The following is a 17,374-nucleotide window of genomic DNA, read 5'->3' as shown; positions in this document are numbered from 1 at the left end:
AGCAGATTAAGCTATTTCCTGCAATGCCAGAATCCCATATGAGCATTGATTTGGTCCTGCTGCTCTATTTCCAATCCAGCTCCCTGCCATCGCACCTGGGAAAACAATGGAAGAAGGCCCGAGTGGTTGGGTCCCTGCTACCCACATGGTAGACCCTGATGAAGTTCCTCACTCCTGGCTTCTATAGGTTGCAGCCCTGGCTGTTGTGCCCATTTGGGGAGTGAACCAACAATGGAAAATTGCTATCCCCCCTTTAGTCTCTCTCTCTGCCCCTTTCTCCCTCCTTCTGTCTCTCTATAACTCTGCCTCCAAATAAATAAATAAATAAATGAATCTTTTAAAATAATTTTAAATTTTTTAAAAATAAAATGTTCACACAGAATGTTTGTATGTAATTTCCTTACCATCTCAAGTTTTCTTGGCTAATAATTTTATTAACTTCTGTGCCTTGGGGAGCATCACTAGATGTATAAAAGAAACTTCAAAACTCATGTAACACCTGTAAAACATCCAACTGTCTCTTCTAATAAAATTTTATTATTTTCTTATGCTCAGTGCACTTTTTGTATTTTATAAAATAGCTGTGCCGTACTACTGATTTATTTTTGACCAACATTGGTAGGTTTTAATCTAGCACATATAATCTACTTTGAAATGTGGTTAGAATATCCTGATTTTCATTTCCCAAATCATCACAAAAATTTTAATGTTTGAAAGTTAATCAACACAATGACTAATGCTTACATATAAAAGTAATTTGATATTCTGAATATTTTAAGACATTCTCTGAAATAAATGTACTCTAAGGCATTGTTTGTACATTAGTGTGGGTAAAGAGCTGACTCATAATTTTCATTCACAATACCATCAAGAGCACAAGGGCATTAATGGAGAACACTTTGGATTAAGCAAGTAATAAGTAGGCCACCTAACAGAATGAGAACGTAAAGAAAGGATCCTAGCCAATGAAGTGACTGTCATAGCCATAGTGCTGCTCATTGGAGACTATGCAGCTCAGCGGTGAAGAGTCCTCAATGCACTGTGCAACTTTTTCATTTCTTTCTTTCTTTCTTCCTTCTTTCTTTCTTCCTTCTTTCTTTCTTTCTTTCTTCTTTCTTTCTTTCTTTCTTTCTTTCTTTCTCTCTCTCTCTTTCTCTCTCTCTCTCTCTCACACACACACACACGCGCGTGCGCACGCACGCACGCGTGCACTGAGTTCCAGATTTGTGTCAGCCTATGTGTTACACTATGCATATTAGGTGTCTTGGTGCAGTGGTTGAGTTGCTGCTTGGGATGTAGGCATCCTGTATTGAGAGTGCCTGCTGAAGTCCCAGCCACTTCACTTCCAGTCCAGCTTCCTACTACTGCATACCCTGGGAGGCAGTGAATGATGATGCCTTAATTTCTTGGGTCCCTTCCAGCCACATGGGATACAAGCATTAGATTCCAGGCTCCTGGTTTAGGTTTGTCCTAGGCCTGGCTGCTGTGCTCATTTTGGGAGTGAACCAGTAGATAGACGGGTGTGTGTTTGTGTGTGTTTGTGTCTGTCTCTGTCTTTCCAATAAATGCAAGCAAATAGATAAAAACTTAGAAAAAAAAGAGCTAGCATTGTAAAGTAGCTAAGCAGCCTGATTTTGAAAATGCAAAATGAAACCGTGAGAAGAAGATCCAAGATTACATTGTGGTGTAGAAAGTTAGGTGGGTGTCCTTTCTTCATTCTCTCAGCTCACTTGCATATCTGCTAAGATCCTGGCATCACCAGAAGGCTCTCATGGCAGTCCTTGGCTCTGATGCTACTCTCCATAATAGCTAATAATTATACATATAATTTACTGAGTCCTTAAAATATCACAGGCACTGTTCTAAGCAGTTTACAGGCACTAACTTGTTAGGTCCTATAACAGCCTTAGAACACCGTATCCTCATTTTTCAGATGAGGTAACTGACAGAGGCAGATTGGCCAATAGCAAGCAGGTGGAAAAGAGAGGAGCCAGGCCTTTCATTCAAGCAGGCTGGTCCAGAGCTTCCTTGGTAAATGCTACCTCCTCTATCCCTACTGTGATCTTTCACAGAGATTATGGACAGAAACTACTACTTATTTCTATGATCTTGATTGACCTTGAGGCAGGAAATTATACAGCTCTAAATTGAATATCATAATAATAATAAAGAAGAAAAATAAAATTTTCAGTGTTGATGAAGTAGCTATGTAGTATTCATATGTTTTCCTATACACTATTTTTGTCACAAAAAGGCTAAATTCTGTATGTATTGTATGCATTAGACATCTTATATCTAAATTGTAATCATTTTAAACTATAATTGTCACTATAATTTGATAATTTTTCTCTTCTTCAACTAGTGTTTTTCCAGCTATACAATAGGAGGTTAGGTTAAGTAGAAAAATTATCTGGCACCCTTGAAATTCACTCCCAGTCTTACTTGTGGAGATGTGTGTTTCTGCTGCTGATGGATGTGTTATGAATGCTCGCTTCAAATGCCTGCCCTGCTGGCCGCCTGGTATCTGTCCTGGCTGGAGGCTACTCTTGTTTTAGAACCATCACTTCATTTCACCTGTTATTTCCACCTTCCATGAATGCTGTCTTACCTAATTCTTAATGAACCTCTGGTGGAAGAGAACTTGTTCAGTGGGATTTGCGTGATATATTCGATGACACTGTACTTCACTTCCATTCCATTTTAAATGGTGGATTAGACAGCTTGGAAACTGCAAACATAGGATGCACTTAACCATGTACATCATAGAACAAACGCATCTTGTCACACACATTTGACTTTCAAAGGTAAAGAAGGGTGACCCCAAGTTTGAGTCCTGTGAGTGTGGAGTGTATATGAAAAAAAATCTCAATACCTTTCTTTCCATTTTGCTGTATATCTACAACTGCTTTAAATAATAGAGTGTACTTTAAAACATGTGAGGCAGATGTGGGTGGTGTTGTGGTGCAGTGGATTAGGACTCTGTATGTGATTCTGGCATCCCATAAGAGACACAGATGCAATTCCTGGCTCTGGGCTACAGCCTGACCCAACAATGATTATTGCAGGCATTTGAGAAGTGAACCAATGGTTGGAAGATCTTTCTCTGTATCTGGCTCTCTGGATTTCCCCTTTATTCCCTCTCATTCTGCTTTCATGTAGATAAAAAAACATTTAAAAATAAGTAAATAAAAATAGTGAAAGGAGCTTACATATAAAAGTATATTTGGAAATTTTTCAACACATTTCCATGTAACCTAAGAGTAAAAGAATAAATTCCAAAATGGAGACTTAAAATTACTTTGAAGTAACTAATACTATTATCTCTGAAATGTGAAACTTACTATTAATATCATACTTAGATAGAAATATTACTGTTATCCATTACTTAGAAAAGAAGGATTAAAAATTAATAAGCTACTTATGAAAAGTAAGAAATTGGCTAAAACAAATCAATAGCAGCATTGGAAATAAGACAGAGTAAATATGAAGGAAGTAAAAGAATTGAAATAATACTAATTAAAAAAAGAAAAGAAATAATACTTATTAAAGCAGATTAGGAAGGAAAATCAGAGAGAAACAACAAAGCCAATGGTTAAGTGATCCCTGTTAGGAATTTGGAAAACATTATGCTGAGTGAAATAAGCCAATCCCAAAGGGACAAATACCATATGTTCTCCCTGATCGGTGACAACTGAGCACCAAAAAGGAAACCTGTTAAAGTGAAATGAACACTATGAGAAATGGTGACTTGATCAGCCCTTGACCTGACTATGGATGAACAACTTAATACGTTATCCCTCTTAGTAATTTTTTTGTTTGTTCTACTTAATACTTTTGGTTGAATACTGTAATCAATACACAATTATTCTTAAGTGCTGAAACTTAACTGAAAAGTGATCGCTGTTAAATATATGAGTGGGAATAAGAGAGGGAAGAGATGTGCAATTCGGGACATGCTCAAGCTGACTTACCTCAAACGGTAGAGTTAGAAACATACCAGGGGATTCGAATTCAATCCCATCAAGGTGGCATGTATCAATGCCATCTCACTAGTCCCAGTCATCAATTTCTGTTCACAATTGATCATAATGATAGGACTAAGAACCAAAGGGATCACATAAACAAGAATAGTGTCTGCAAATACTAGCTGATAGAATAAAAAAGGGAGAGAACGATCCAACATGGGAAGTGAGATACACAGCAGACCCATAGAATGGCAGATGTCCTAAACAGCACTCTGGCCTCAGAATCAGCCCTTAAGGCATGCGGATCTGGCTGAAAAGCCCATGAGAGTATTTCAGGCATGGAAAGCCAAGACACTCTGGGGGAAAAAAAAACCTAAATGAAAGATCTCCGCGAGTGAGATCCCAGTGGAAAGAATGGGTCATCAAAGAAGGAGGTACCTTTTTCTGAAGGGAGGAGAGAACTTCCACTTTGACCATGGCCTTGTCTAAATATGATCAGAGTCGGTGAACTCAGGGGGCTTCCATAGCCTTGGCAGCTCATGACAAGAGCCTAGGGTGATTACTGATGCCATAAACAAGAATGTCAATTTGTTAAGTCAACAACAGGAGTCACTGTGCACTTACTCCTCATGTAGGATCTCTGTCCTTAGTGTGCTGTACATTGAGATTTAATGCTATAACTAGTACTCAAACAGTATTTTTCACTTTATGTTTCTGTGTGGGAGCAAACTGTTGAAATCTTTACTTAATGTATGCTAAACTGATCTTCTGTATATAAAGAGAATCGAAAATGAATCCTGATATGAATGGAAGGGGAGAGGGAGTGGGAAAGGGGAGGGTTGCAGGTGGGAGGGACATTATGGGGGTGAAGCCATTGTAATCCATATTCTGTACTTTGGAAATTTATATTCATTAAATAAAAGTTAAAAATAAAAAAAAATTAAAAATAAAAAAGGAAAAACAAACAAACAAACAAAACAAACAATCAAAAAAGCTTCATAAGGACAGTAAAAGGAAAACACCACAAAGGCAGTTTCTTTATTGATGAATGTCTAAGTGGTTTAAAGCATTAGAAAGTTGAATTAATTTACTATTATACAAGCATACAAAATCATCTAGAGCAATTTGTGTTTAGCTCTGGAATTCTAGAATATATTTCTGTTAAAACCTATTATTGTCATTTACTATATTAAAAGATAAAAAGAGAATAAGTAACTTCTCAAAGAACCAAAAAATATGCTTTTCAATAAAATCCAAATCTTATTCTTCGGATAAAATATTCAGTGACTTAGGAATAGAAAGATTAGAGGAAATATCCTTCTATGAAAAAAATGCATCTTCCTAACCTCCATCTAGATGGTGAAAGCAACACGGTAAAAATGTTTGTAATCACGGAAATATTCTGCATAGCACTGATCATCTTATCTGAGCACTATGACAATTATTCAGTATCAGTGGCAGTTAATAAGATTGAAATGAAAATCACGCTTATTTTCAATAACCTAATGTCTATACAGAAAGCTTGAAAGAATCTTCAAGCATTCAAAACACTGTAGTGTTGTTTTGAAACACATATACATAAACATTCACTCTCAAATATATTGAAAAACCAATTCACACACATTATTTCTGTTGTCTAATGTCTTCACATACTAATATATTTCAGTATAGCATCTGCCCCTTCCTTAACAAATTTTGAGTCTTCATTTTATTTAACTGGGGCATTTCACTATTGTTTGTTAGAAATTGTCATCTGCTGTGCCATGTAATGCCACTTGCATGTGCTTTTCCTGCCTAAATGGCCAGTCACACTCTCCTATTTGATCTTCAAATGAGCGAAGTCCTCTTTCCCTCCACTCTAGGCTCTTACTTTGAGAGATGCCAATCCCAATGATTCAAACATTAGATGTATAGAGACCTAAATCTACAATGTGATACCATCAGATTACTAGAGAACATCAGAGAAATCCCACAAGACATTAGCATAGGAAAAGACTTTGTGGAAAAGACCCCAGAAGCACAAGCAATCAAAGCTAAAATTGACAAACGAGACTATATCAAACTGAGAAGCTTCTGCACTGCAAAAGAACATTCAGCAAAGTGAAGAGGCAACTGACAGACTGGTAGAAATATTTGCAAACTATGCAACTGGTAAAGCATTATTTTCCAGAATCTATAAAGAACTCAAGAAACTCAACAACAAACAAACAATCCATTTAAGAAATGGCCAAGGGACCTGAACAGACATTTTTTTTTTTAAGAGAGGAAATCCCAATGACCAACAGACACATGAAAAAATGCTCAGGACTCCAAGCTGTCAGGGAAATGCAAATCAAAACCATAATGAGGTTACAACACATCTCAGTTAGAATGGCTTTCATACAGAAATCAACCAACTACAAAAGCTGTTGAGGATGTGAGGGGAAGGGTACCCTAATCCACTGCTGGTAGGAATATGAAGTGGTGCAGCCAGTGTGGAAGACAGTAAGGAGATATCTCAGAAAGCCGCATATAGACCTACCACATGATCTAGCCATTCCACTCCTAGGAATTTATCCAAAGGAAATGAAATCAGCATGTGAAAGACTGATCTGTACCCCCATGTTATTGCAGCTCAATTCATGATAGCTATGATATGGAATTCACCCAGATAGCCATCGACTGAAGACTGGATAAAGGAATTATGGTATATATACACTATGGAACATTACACAGTCGTAAAAATTATGAAAGCTCATCATTTGCAATAAAATGGATGCAACTGGAAAACATTATACTTAGTGAAATAAGCCAATCCCAAAAAGACAAATATCATATATTCTCTCTAATCTGTGGTAACTAATAAAGTACCTAGAAGGTAATCTATATGAGTGAAATTGACACTTTGTGATGCCATGATTTTAAACAGCCCTTGTCTTGACTGTTGAGAAAGATTTTTTGTCTCTTTGTTTTTGTTTTTAGTTTTTTGTTTTTTCTTCATACTATTTGTTGAACTCTCTACTTAGTGTAGGATTAATCTTGTAAGTACAAAATTAACTGAAAATAGATGTTTGTAAAAAATAGATCAGGAATGGGTGAGGGAGGAGGAAGAAATGTGGGAGTATGAGCAGGAGGGAGGTGTGGTGGGAAGAATCACTATGGTTCTAAATTTGTGTATATGAAATGCATGAAGTTTGTACTCTTTAAATAAAATTTAAAAAATAAATTAAATAGGAAAAAATAAATATTATATCTATGAGTATTATAACTCCAAAATTTATGTCTCACGCCTTTAGCAAGCTTTTAGAAAAAAAATGAGAATAACAATATCATGTTGGTTTCTAAAATCAAAAACAGTTAAAGTGAAATTATAGAAATCATTCAATATGTAAATAGAATGAAGGAACATGTCTGACAAAACACTTGAGAGACCCTTGTGTTGAAAATTATAAAAATTGTAATAAGAATTATGAAAGTCCTAAATACAAGAAAAATAGGCATCATGTCCATGAATAAAAACACTACTAGTGTGGAGATAGAAGTTTTATCTACATTAACTGATAAAATCCATGTAATTTCAATCAAAACCACAAGTTCTTGGGTGGGCAAATGCAAAGTTTTCCTTTCTTTGTTTTTTTTTTAAAGATTTATTTATATTGGAAAGGCAGAGAGAGAGAGAAGGAGAGAGGGAGAGAGAGATAAAGGTCTTCCATCTGCTGGTTCACTCCCCAAATACCGCAATGGCCAGAGCTGGGCCAAGCTGAAGCCAGGAGCCAGGAGCTTCCTCTGGGTCTCCCACATGGGTGCAAGGGCCCAAGAACTTGGGCAAATCTTGTACTGCTTTCCCAGGACATAACAGAGAGCTGAATTGGAAGTGGAGCAGCCGGGACTAGAACTGGCACTTATATGGGATGCCAGCACTGCAGGTGGCCGATTTACCTGCTATGTCACAGCTCAGGCTCCTGAAATTTTTCTTATAAAGGAACAATGAAGCTACAACGGTCAAGACTTACAAGTTAAAAGATCATTTGCTATCAAAATTTATAACAAATATATAGTAACTAAAATGATATGGTAAATAGTTATACAGGACACTAGAACAGAATACAGACTAAAGAAGCAAAGCCACACATATGTGCAAAAGGTCAGTTGTGATGAACTTCCATTGCAATGGATGTATTATTAATCAACAGTATAACTAAGGAATACATTCTTGAAAAAGTTACCAAATCATTACATACAAGGAATTATCTGTTAGGAAGGGAGTAGATACTAAAGTTGACTAAATTAATGACAGAATGGTAATAATCATAAGACCATCACAATAGATGCAGAGAGAGCATTTACTAAGATACAACATCCATAAATGATAAAAATCTTAAACAGGGACTTACGTCCCTATTTGTAGATTACACGATCCTATACATAGGAGATCCATAAGTTTGTGCCAAGATATTTACTAGACCCGATAAAAGAATTCATCAAAGTTGCTTGAATCAAAATCAATTACACATAAATCAGTACTATTTTTATACACCAACAAAGATCTTGCTGAGAAAGAACTTACAACACTAATTCTATTTTTAATAGCTACAAAAATTAAATACCTCAGGATAAATTTAACCAAGGATACAAAAGACCTCGACAATAAAATTACAAAATACTGATGAAAGAAACTGAAAACACTAAAAAAGTAGAGAAACCTCTCTTACTCACGTTTTGCAAGCATTAATACTATCAAAATGTCATACTATCCAAAATAATTTATGGATTCAATGCAATCATCATGAAAATATCATTGGCATTCTTCACAGAATTAGAAAAAACAATCCTAAAACTTACACGGAGACACAAAAGACCCTGAATAGCTAAAGCAGTCATGAACAATAGAAATAAACCCTGGGGCATCAGAGTACCAGATTTCAAAACATAGTACATGACTATTGACCCAAAAACAATGTGGTGCTGACATAAAAATAGACATATAGACTAATGGAGCAGAAAAGAAAATCCTAGAAATAAATGCATGCATCTACAACTGAGCTATCTTTGACAAAGATGCTAAAACACTCCCAGAAGAGAGGGCAGTACCTTTTCTAAATGGTGTTGGGAAAGTTGGATTTCCACATGTACAAGTTTGAAAATTAACTTCCATTCTCACTCTTTAAAATAAGCAACTCAAAATGGTTCAAACCCCAAAAAGGAACTCCCAAAATTATGAAACTAGAGAAAAACATAGAATAAACACTCTAAGACATTGACATAGATAATGACTTTTTGTATAAAACCCTAAAAAGCACAGGCTAAAAGAGAAAAATATATGGGATTCTATCAAACTAAGAAGCTTCTGCACAGCAAAAGAAGCGACCAAGAAACTGAAGAGAAAACTGACAGAATGGGAGAAAATAATTTCAAACTATGCATTTGATAAAGGGTTAATATCTAAAACATGTAATAAACTCAAAAATTAAACAACGAATGAAACAATTCAGTTAAAAATAGGCAATGGATCTGGAGAGTCATTTTTCAACAGAAGAAATACAAATGGCCAAAAAAAGTATGAAAAAAAATGCTTGGTATCACTAGCCATTAGGGAAATGCAAATAAAAACCACAATGAGGTATCATCTCACTCCAATTTTATCCAAGAGTCAAAACATAGCAAATATTGGTGCGGGTGTGGAGAAAGGGGAACACTAATACACTGTTGGTGGGAATGCAAATTAGTATATCCATTATGGAAAACAGTATGGAGATTCCTCAAGCAATTAAAAATAGATCTAACATATGACCCAGCTGTTCCAATTCTGGGAATATGTCCAAAAGACCTGAAGTCAGTGAATGAAGGAGATACCTGCATCCCAGGTTTATTACAATCCAATTCACAATAACAAAGTTATAGAATCAACCTAAATGCCCATCAAGGCTGAAAAAATAAATAAAATGTGGCGTATATACAAAATAGAATATTAGCCATAAAAGAATGAAATGTTGATATTTGCAACAAAATAGATGGAATTGGAGATCATTATGCTAAGCGAAATAAGCCAGACACAGAAAAACAAATACCACACATTTTCTCTTGTATGGACAAGTTTATGTACATATATAGACTAGATATATAATGCATATATATGTAAATATATATATACTTTAAAATATAGTAAAATAGTAAAGAGTAAAATAATGTGAATGCCATATTATTTGGCAAGTAAATATTTATAAATGTTGTCTTCATTGAATTTACCCCTTACATAATAAAGTACTTTTTTCTCTCATTTTATTATGTTTATAATGAATACCAGGTTATGTCATATGAATATATCCACCAATGCTTTAAAATAGAGTATGTATTTGTGTACACATACATACATATTATACAATGTTTACATATGAGCCAAATATGGCATATTGTATAAAATTATTTTTTAAATAGTGTACAGCAGTAAAAACAATACCTACTATTAAGTGTATAAACATGAGGGGCCGATGCTGTGGTGTAGTGGGGAAAGCTGCCACTTGTGGTGCCAGCGTTCCATATGGGCACCGGTTTGGGTCCCGGCTGCTCCACTTCAGATCCAGCTCTCTGGTATGGCCTGGGAGGGCAGTAGAAGATGGCCCAAGTCCCTGGGCCCTTGCACCAGTGTGGGAGACCTGGAAGAAGCTCCTGGCTCCTGGCTTCAGAATGGTGCAGCTTCGGCCATTGCAGCCAATTAGGGAGTGAACCAGCAGAGGGAAGACCTTTCTCTCTCTGTGTAACTCTACCTTTCAAATAAATAAATAAATTTAAAAAAGTATATAAACATGAATAAACCTCAAGGCAAAAAAAATAAAATAAATCAGTGACTCATATGTAGTATGATATAATATGAAATTTAATTTACAAAACAGCACTGTCTTTATTGAGTAAATTTAAGATGCTTATAGCTGTAGTAAAGATACAAAGAAAAACACAGAATGATCAATTTCCACACATACACACACAATGATATCCTCTTGTGATCAAATTAGAAGGAGGACAAGCAAAAAGTCATCTTTAGATATTTTACATTGAATTTTGTAAGAGCATTGCGAGTAACATGGATTTATATAACTTTGCGTCTCTCAAAGCTTAACATCTTCATGTTTTGTAAAAGAGGCAGAAGGAGCATTTGCTGTGGCTCAGTGGGCTAAACCTCCTCTCAGGACGCCAGCATCTCATATCAAAACACCTAGGATCTGGATCCACCTTAGCTCTTTGATTTGGATCCAGATCCCTGCTAATACACACCTTGGGAAGCAGTGGCTCAAACACTAGGATACTGCCACCATGTGAGAAAGAGGGATAGAGTTCCTGACTCCTACCTGTGGCTGGTCTACCCCTGACTTCCCATCCATTTGTGGAGAAAACCAGCGGGTGGAAGATTTTTTCTCTCTCTCTTCCTCTCTCTCTCTCTCTCTCTCTCTCTCAAATATATAAAAGTAAATAAACATTAGCACTGAATCTAAATGTGAGAACAAATGCATTTTTCTAAAACCACCCATTAAAAAAAAATCAATGGAATGAGAGGAAATGGTAGAAAAGAAGTTGGACTAAGAAGAGAGGAGTCCCAAGTTCCGTTTTAAGTGTTTTGGGGGCAGAGTGGTAAACATTTTTTTGTCTAGTAGTAATTCTGAAATTTTCAATGTATTATGGGCATTGTGTGCTGGGTTACAAATTGATGGTTTTATATATTTTTTTGTTTATTTGTTTGTTTGCTTTTTGTGCCTAAACCCGTGGTTTTATATATTTCTGAGCATTCTTCCAGCCTAATGATTTATGTTTCTAAGTGTTTTTGTGCTTCGTTCTCCTGATACATATCCTGTAAAGATACTGCAAAAGCCTCAACATCAATGGGATTGAATCCCATGCATCATTTGTTCACAGTATGAGTTTTCTTCATGAACTTCTTGAAGACCACTTGTAGGGATGGATTTCAAAAGTTTTTGCATCAAAATAAACTTATGTTTTAATTCCATTTTCCATAGTTTTGAAGTACGCTGGTATTGTTGATTGCTTTTTGTCTGACCAGAAGTTTGACTTGCAAGAGTTATTTCCTCTCACCTTTGTAATGTCATCATCCTCTTTATTTATACTTTTCCTACTTGCTCTTTTATCCTTAGAAACAGTCCGGGATTGAACCCATCTGACTATAAACACATGCACCAGCACCCTGAGGCTGACTACGTTATGGAAAGAGAATTGCCCTTTGGATCACTCTCTCAAATGGATTCCCACCTGTTGTGGGGCAAGTGCCTGCGGCGTGTGATTGAACTAGAGGACTTACGGGGGAAATTTCCAGATTCTAGGTGGATGTTGAATCCTATTTTAGTGGGAGTATTTACCATTCAGTGATATCTTAGGCAGATGGCTTTCTCAGAATTGTTGAACACAGTTGCAACATATTTTTTTTTTCATAACAGGCTACTGAAACTACCAAAAAAATCTAAGAAAGAAAAACAAAACCCACAAATCAACACAGTCACACCTCAGTCACTATAATTAAGCACCAGTTCTTGTGACTTACGTTAATGTGGAACCAGTAGGTCATATAACCGCAGGTAAAGGCAATGAAATGTGAAGCAAACTATTTGAATGAGCGAAGCCTTTTCCCTCCAGAACACAGCGACTTCTAGGCCACAGGTGTTTCGGTAATTGCAGTACATTAGGAATATATCATGTTTAACAGGCCTTGTACACACATTTCCACCTGGGTGGAAATGAGCGGTCCAGTCTCAATAGTTCAGTCCGCGTATCCGACATACACGAGTCTGCGTTGTTTAATAAGGCTTGGCACACTGAGTGAGTCCTGTGACTGTGGTCTCCTCCTTGCTCTGGTATTGATTAGTCGTATGATGGAGGTAAATCACTTGACCTTAGCATGTCTGCATTTCCTCGTGTAAAATAGCTCAATATGACTGAAGAGTTTTGCAGACCTTCCATGAGAAGTAAAATTTCAATTCTCCTCCAACCAGATGAAAATAAAAAATATAAATATAGAATCTAGAATCCAAAAAAATACAACTTGGTTGTGATTCAGATCTACATTTTGACAAAGAATATCTTTATGAAAGGTACAATGGAGTTTGATAATAATGTTATTATATCAATTGAATTCCCTTCGAAACCCTTAACTCCCAGTATCCGACTAGAAACGACAAGACAATGGCCGTAAATACTACCATGTCATATGACAGCACTACCTACTTACATTTTTTGATTTCTTAATGCAAAAGTTATTATCAAGTTACACAAAAAGAAATCAGATTATAAAATTAAAGATACAAGCTCAAAATCACATAAAGGGAATAAAAGAAGTGTATTTTCGTACAAATGTGCTTCTATAAAGCATACTATATTTCACTTTGAATTTCTTGAGGGAACTAAAAGTGCTTATTTGCTTTTCATTACTAAAGGGAAGAATAATAGTACATTTACAAGTAAAGCAAGTACATGAGGATACACACAAAATTTCACAGATGAATTGAAAGAGAATGCATACTTTCCATGAACGTTTTTGAATACTCTTCACCTTATGGTGTTTGAGCTTTGTCACTTTAATGTGTTCTCATACAAGGCACATTCTTTTTTTTTTAACTTTTATTTAATGAATATAAATTTCCAAAGTACAGCTTATAGATTACAATGGTTTCCCCCCCATAACATCCCTCCCACCCGCAACCCTCCCCTTTCCCGCTCCCTCTCCCCTTCCATTCACATCAAGATTCATTTTCGATTCTCTTTATATACAGAAGATCAGTTTAGCATACATTAAGTAAAGATTTCAACAGTTTGCTCAAACACAGAAATATAAAGTGAAAAATGCTCTTTGAGTACTAGTTATAGCATTAAATCTCAATGTTCAGCACACAAAGGACAAAGATCCTACATGAGGAGTAAGTGCACAGTGACTCCTGTTGTTGACTTAACAAATTGACACTCTTGTTTATGGCCTCAGTAATCACCCTAGGCTCTTGTCATGAGCTGCCAAGGCTATGGAAGCCCCCTGAGTTCACTGACCCTGATCATTTTTAGACAAGGCCATGGTCAAAGTGGAAGTTCTCTCCTCTCTTCAGAGAAAGGTACCTCCTTCTTTGATGACCCATTCTTTCCACTGGGATCTCACTCGTGGAGATCTTTCATTTAGGTGTTTTTTTTTCCCCCAGAGTGTCTTGGCTTTCCATGCCTGAAATACTCTCATGGGCTTTTCAGCCAGATCTGCATGCCTTAAGGGCTGATTCTGAGGCCAGAGTGCTGTTTAGGACATCTGCCATTCTATGGGTCTGCTGTGTATCTCACTTCCCATGTTGGATCATTCTCTCCCTTTTTTATTCTATCAGCTAGTATTTGCAGACACTATTCTTGTTTATGTGATCCCTTTGGTTCTTAGTCCTATCATTATGATCAATTGTGAACAGAAATTGATGACTGGGACTAGTGAGATGGCATTGGTACATGCCACCTTGATGGGATTGAATTCGAATCCCCTGGTATGTTTCTAACCTACCGTTTGAGGTAAGTCAGCTTGAGCATGACCCGAATTGCACATCTCTTCCCTCTCTTATTCCCACTCATATATTTAACAGCGATCACTTTTCAGTTAAGTTTCAGCACTTAAGAAGAATTGTGTATTGATTACAGTATTCAACCAAAAGTATTAAGTAGAACAAACAAAAAAATACTAAGAGGGATAACGTATCAAGTTGCTCATCGACATATGATATTTGTCCCTTTGGGACTGGCTTAATTCACTCAGCATGATGTTTTCCAAATTCCTCCATCTTGTTGCAAATGACCGGGTTTCATTGTTTTTGACTGCTGTATAGTATTCTATAGAGTACCTGTCCCATAATTTCTTTATCCAGTCTACTGTTGATGGGCATTTGGGTTGGTTCCAGGTCTTAGCTATTGTGAATTGAGCTGTAATAAACATTAATATGCAGACAGCTTGTTTGACAATTTCATTTCCTTTGGGTAAATTCCAAGGAATGGGATGGCTTTGTTGAATGGTAGGATTATATTCAGTTTTCTGAGGAATCTCCAGACTGACTTCCATAGTGGCTTAACCAGTTTGCATTCCCACCAACAGTGGGTTAGTGTCCCTTTCTCCCCACATCCTCTCCAGCATCTATTGTTGGTAGATTTCTGAATGTGAGCCATTCTAACTGGGGTGAGGTGAAACCTCATTGTGGTTTTGATTTGCATTTCCCTGATTGCTAGTGATCTTGAACATTTTTTCATGTGTCTGTTGGCCATTTGGATTTCCTCTTTTGAAAAATGTCTATTGAGGTCACACAAGGTACATTCTAAAGTCTAGCTTTCTGAAAATTTGCTTTTCAATGTAATTTAAATTCATGTCGCTTGGTAAATTGCAGACTGGCCCCAGTTGTCCATATCTTTCTTCAATTCTTGTTCTCTACCGTGGAAGTTTGACTTTCCCATCTGTTCTAACTCTGATCTCAGCCATGGACTTGTTTAAGTCTGTAGATTCCATACAATATAAGAAGAGAATTGGAAAGTGCTCGGACAACTGGGCTTGCTTTCTCTTGTGTCTCTGCCATTGCCATGGGAACATGATGTAACTGGCCCACTGGAAGATGGGAGACCCGAAGACCATGCCATCCCATCCCAGTCTCCCCAGCCAGGCTTTCCAAGATGACCCATCAGTGAGCCACATACTCAGCCTACCTATGAACCCAGCCAAGGTCCACAGAGCTGTCTAGACAATCATACCAGGCTTCGAAGCTGCATTGCGGATGCCACAGGAATTTGTGGTGGCTTATTTTACAGCTTGAACTAAATGAAATATGTAAGTACATGTCTGCTGTATTCTCTTTCCATATCATGAGTGCAGAACTTAATTGTGAAGTTAATCAAAGTACCTGAAATGCATTTGCACTTCCCTTTAAAATCAAAATGAGCCACCATGAGGAGGGCTTGTCCTTTGAATTATTTTTCTAATCTACCACATTGTACATGTTCTTTTATACACACCATGTCAATCAGGAACTACTGAACAAAAACCCAGGAGCAGCAAACTTCAACGGGCAAAAAATTTATTCTCCTGTTTCTTTATCGTGGTTCTGTGCAATGTGGTAACTGGTTTGACTTTTTGATTCTAGGCTGAGGCTCACCCGAAGGAGCTGAAATGGATATAGGGCTGTCTCCTGTGTAAGATAACTGCACATAGTCATGAATGAAATGACCAGAAATCATTCTTACATTCATAGGCCACATTTGTCCGCAAATGAAGAATATATGGAGGGACTTTGGTCAAAGGACAAGAACTGGACAAAATAATTCCCATCAACTCTTCATCTTTCAGACCACAATCCCATTTATTTATTAGGTATGTCAAATGGAATGAATAGTCACCACTAAGCAATAATGCAGAGGGGATTCTCTCTGGGAGGGATTTGAAAATAGATTGATGCTTAATTGATGCTTCCCAGTTTTTTTTCTGCCATGGGGCATCTATAAAATGCTCAGTGTATTACAGGTAGCAAAATTATGTGTTAGTATAAATAGGCTACGCCCAGACCCCAGATGCCAGACCCCAGCTTAATGCCTTTGGTCACACATAGCTTTGAGGTTACTTGTTCTCCTCCTTTGGTTGAGAATCTCTGAAACAGGTGACTCCAGAGACTGTTCTGACTGTGGGTTCTTTAGCTGACACCCTCTGTGGTTATTGGAGATGTAGACTAAAGATGAGTCAAGGAATCAGAACTTTTGACTCTGGCCAAAATGACCAGAAGATTCTTTGATAAGCCATTTAACCTTTTGAAATTCAGGATTTCATGTGGAAGGAGAGATGGGGAAAGAGAGAAAGTAGAACTTAATTTTTTTTTTCTTTATCTTAAGTGGTACAATATCATTGTATATATTCATGCTTGGAAATTACTAAGTTTATATGTTTTGATATTGTTTCCTATAGATGTAAGATCATTCTAAAACACTCTCTTATTATATAATAACCATTTTCAGTCATTGAATTTCTGCTATTTCCAGTTCATTTATAATGAACTTTGGGTTAGATATTAGATTCTACAATTCTTGAATAAGCTAACTGTTAGGGAGTAAGACAAGTGATATAAGTATAATTTATTGAGACCTGAATGCATTAATCTCATCATCACTTGAATTCAGAAATGTGGATGATTAAATGCAGTATTTAACAAGATATTTGCATATACTGTAAAATGGTATTATGTTTAAGATGTGCAAAATACAAATATGCCACATCTCAATAGGTTTCATATAAATAAATATATGCTATCTTCTGTGAGACTTTTTAGAAGCAGTTACTATAGAGATTGGGGAAATATTATCAAAGCAAACTTCATGATTATAGTAAATTTTCAGAAGGCAAAATTATATTGTTTTAAAACACCAGGAATCAAAATTTATTAATA

The sequence above is a fragment of the Oryctolagus cuniculus genome, chromosome 5 (genome assembly GCF_964237555.1).
Source record: "Oryctolagus cuniculus chromosome 5, mOryCun1.1, whole genome shotgun sequence".
NCBI classification, from domain to species: Eukaryota; Metazoa; Chordata; class Mammalia; order Lagomorpha; family Leporidae; genus Oryctolagus; species Oryctolagus cuniculus.
This window is presented reverse-complemented; position numbering follows the sequence as displayed.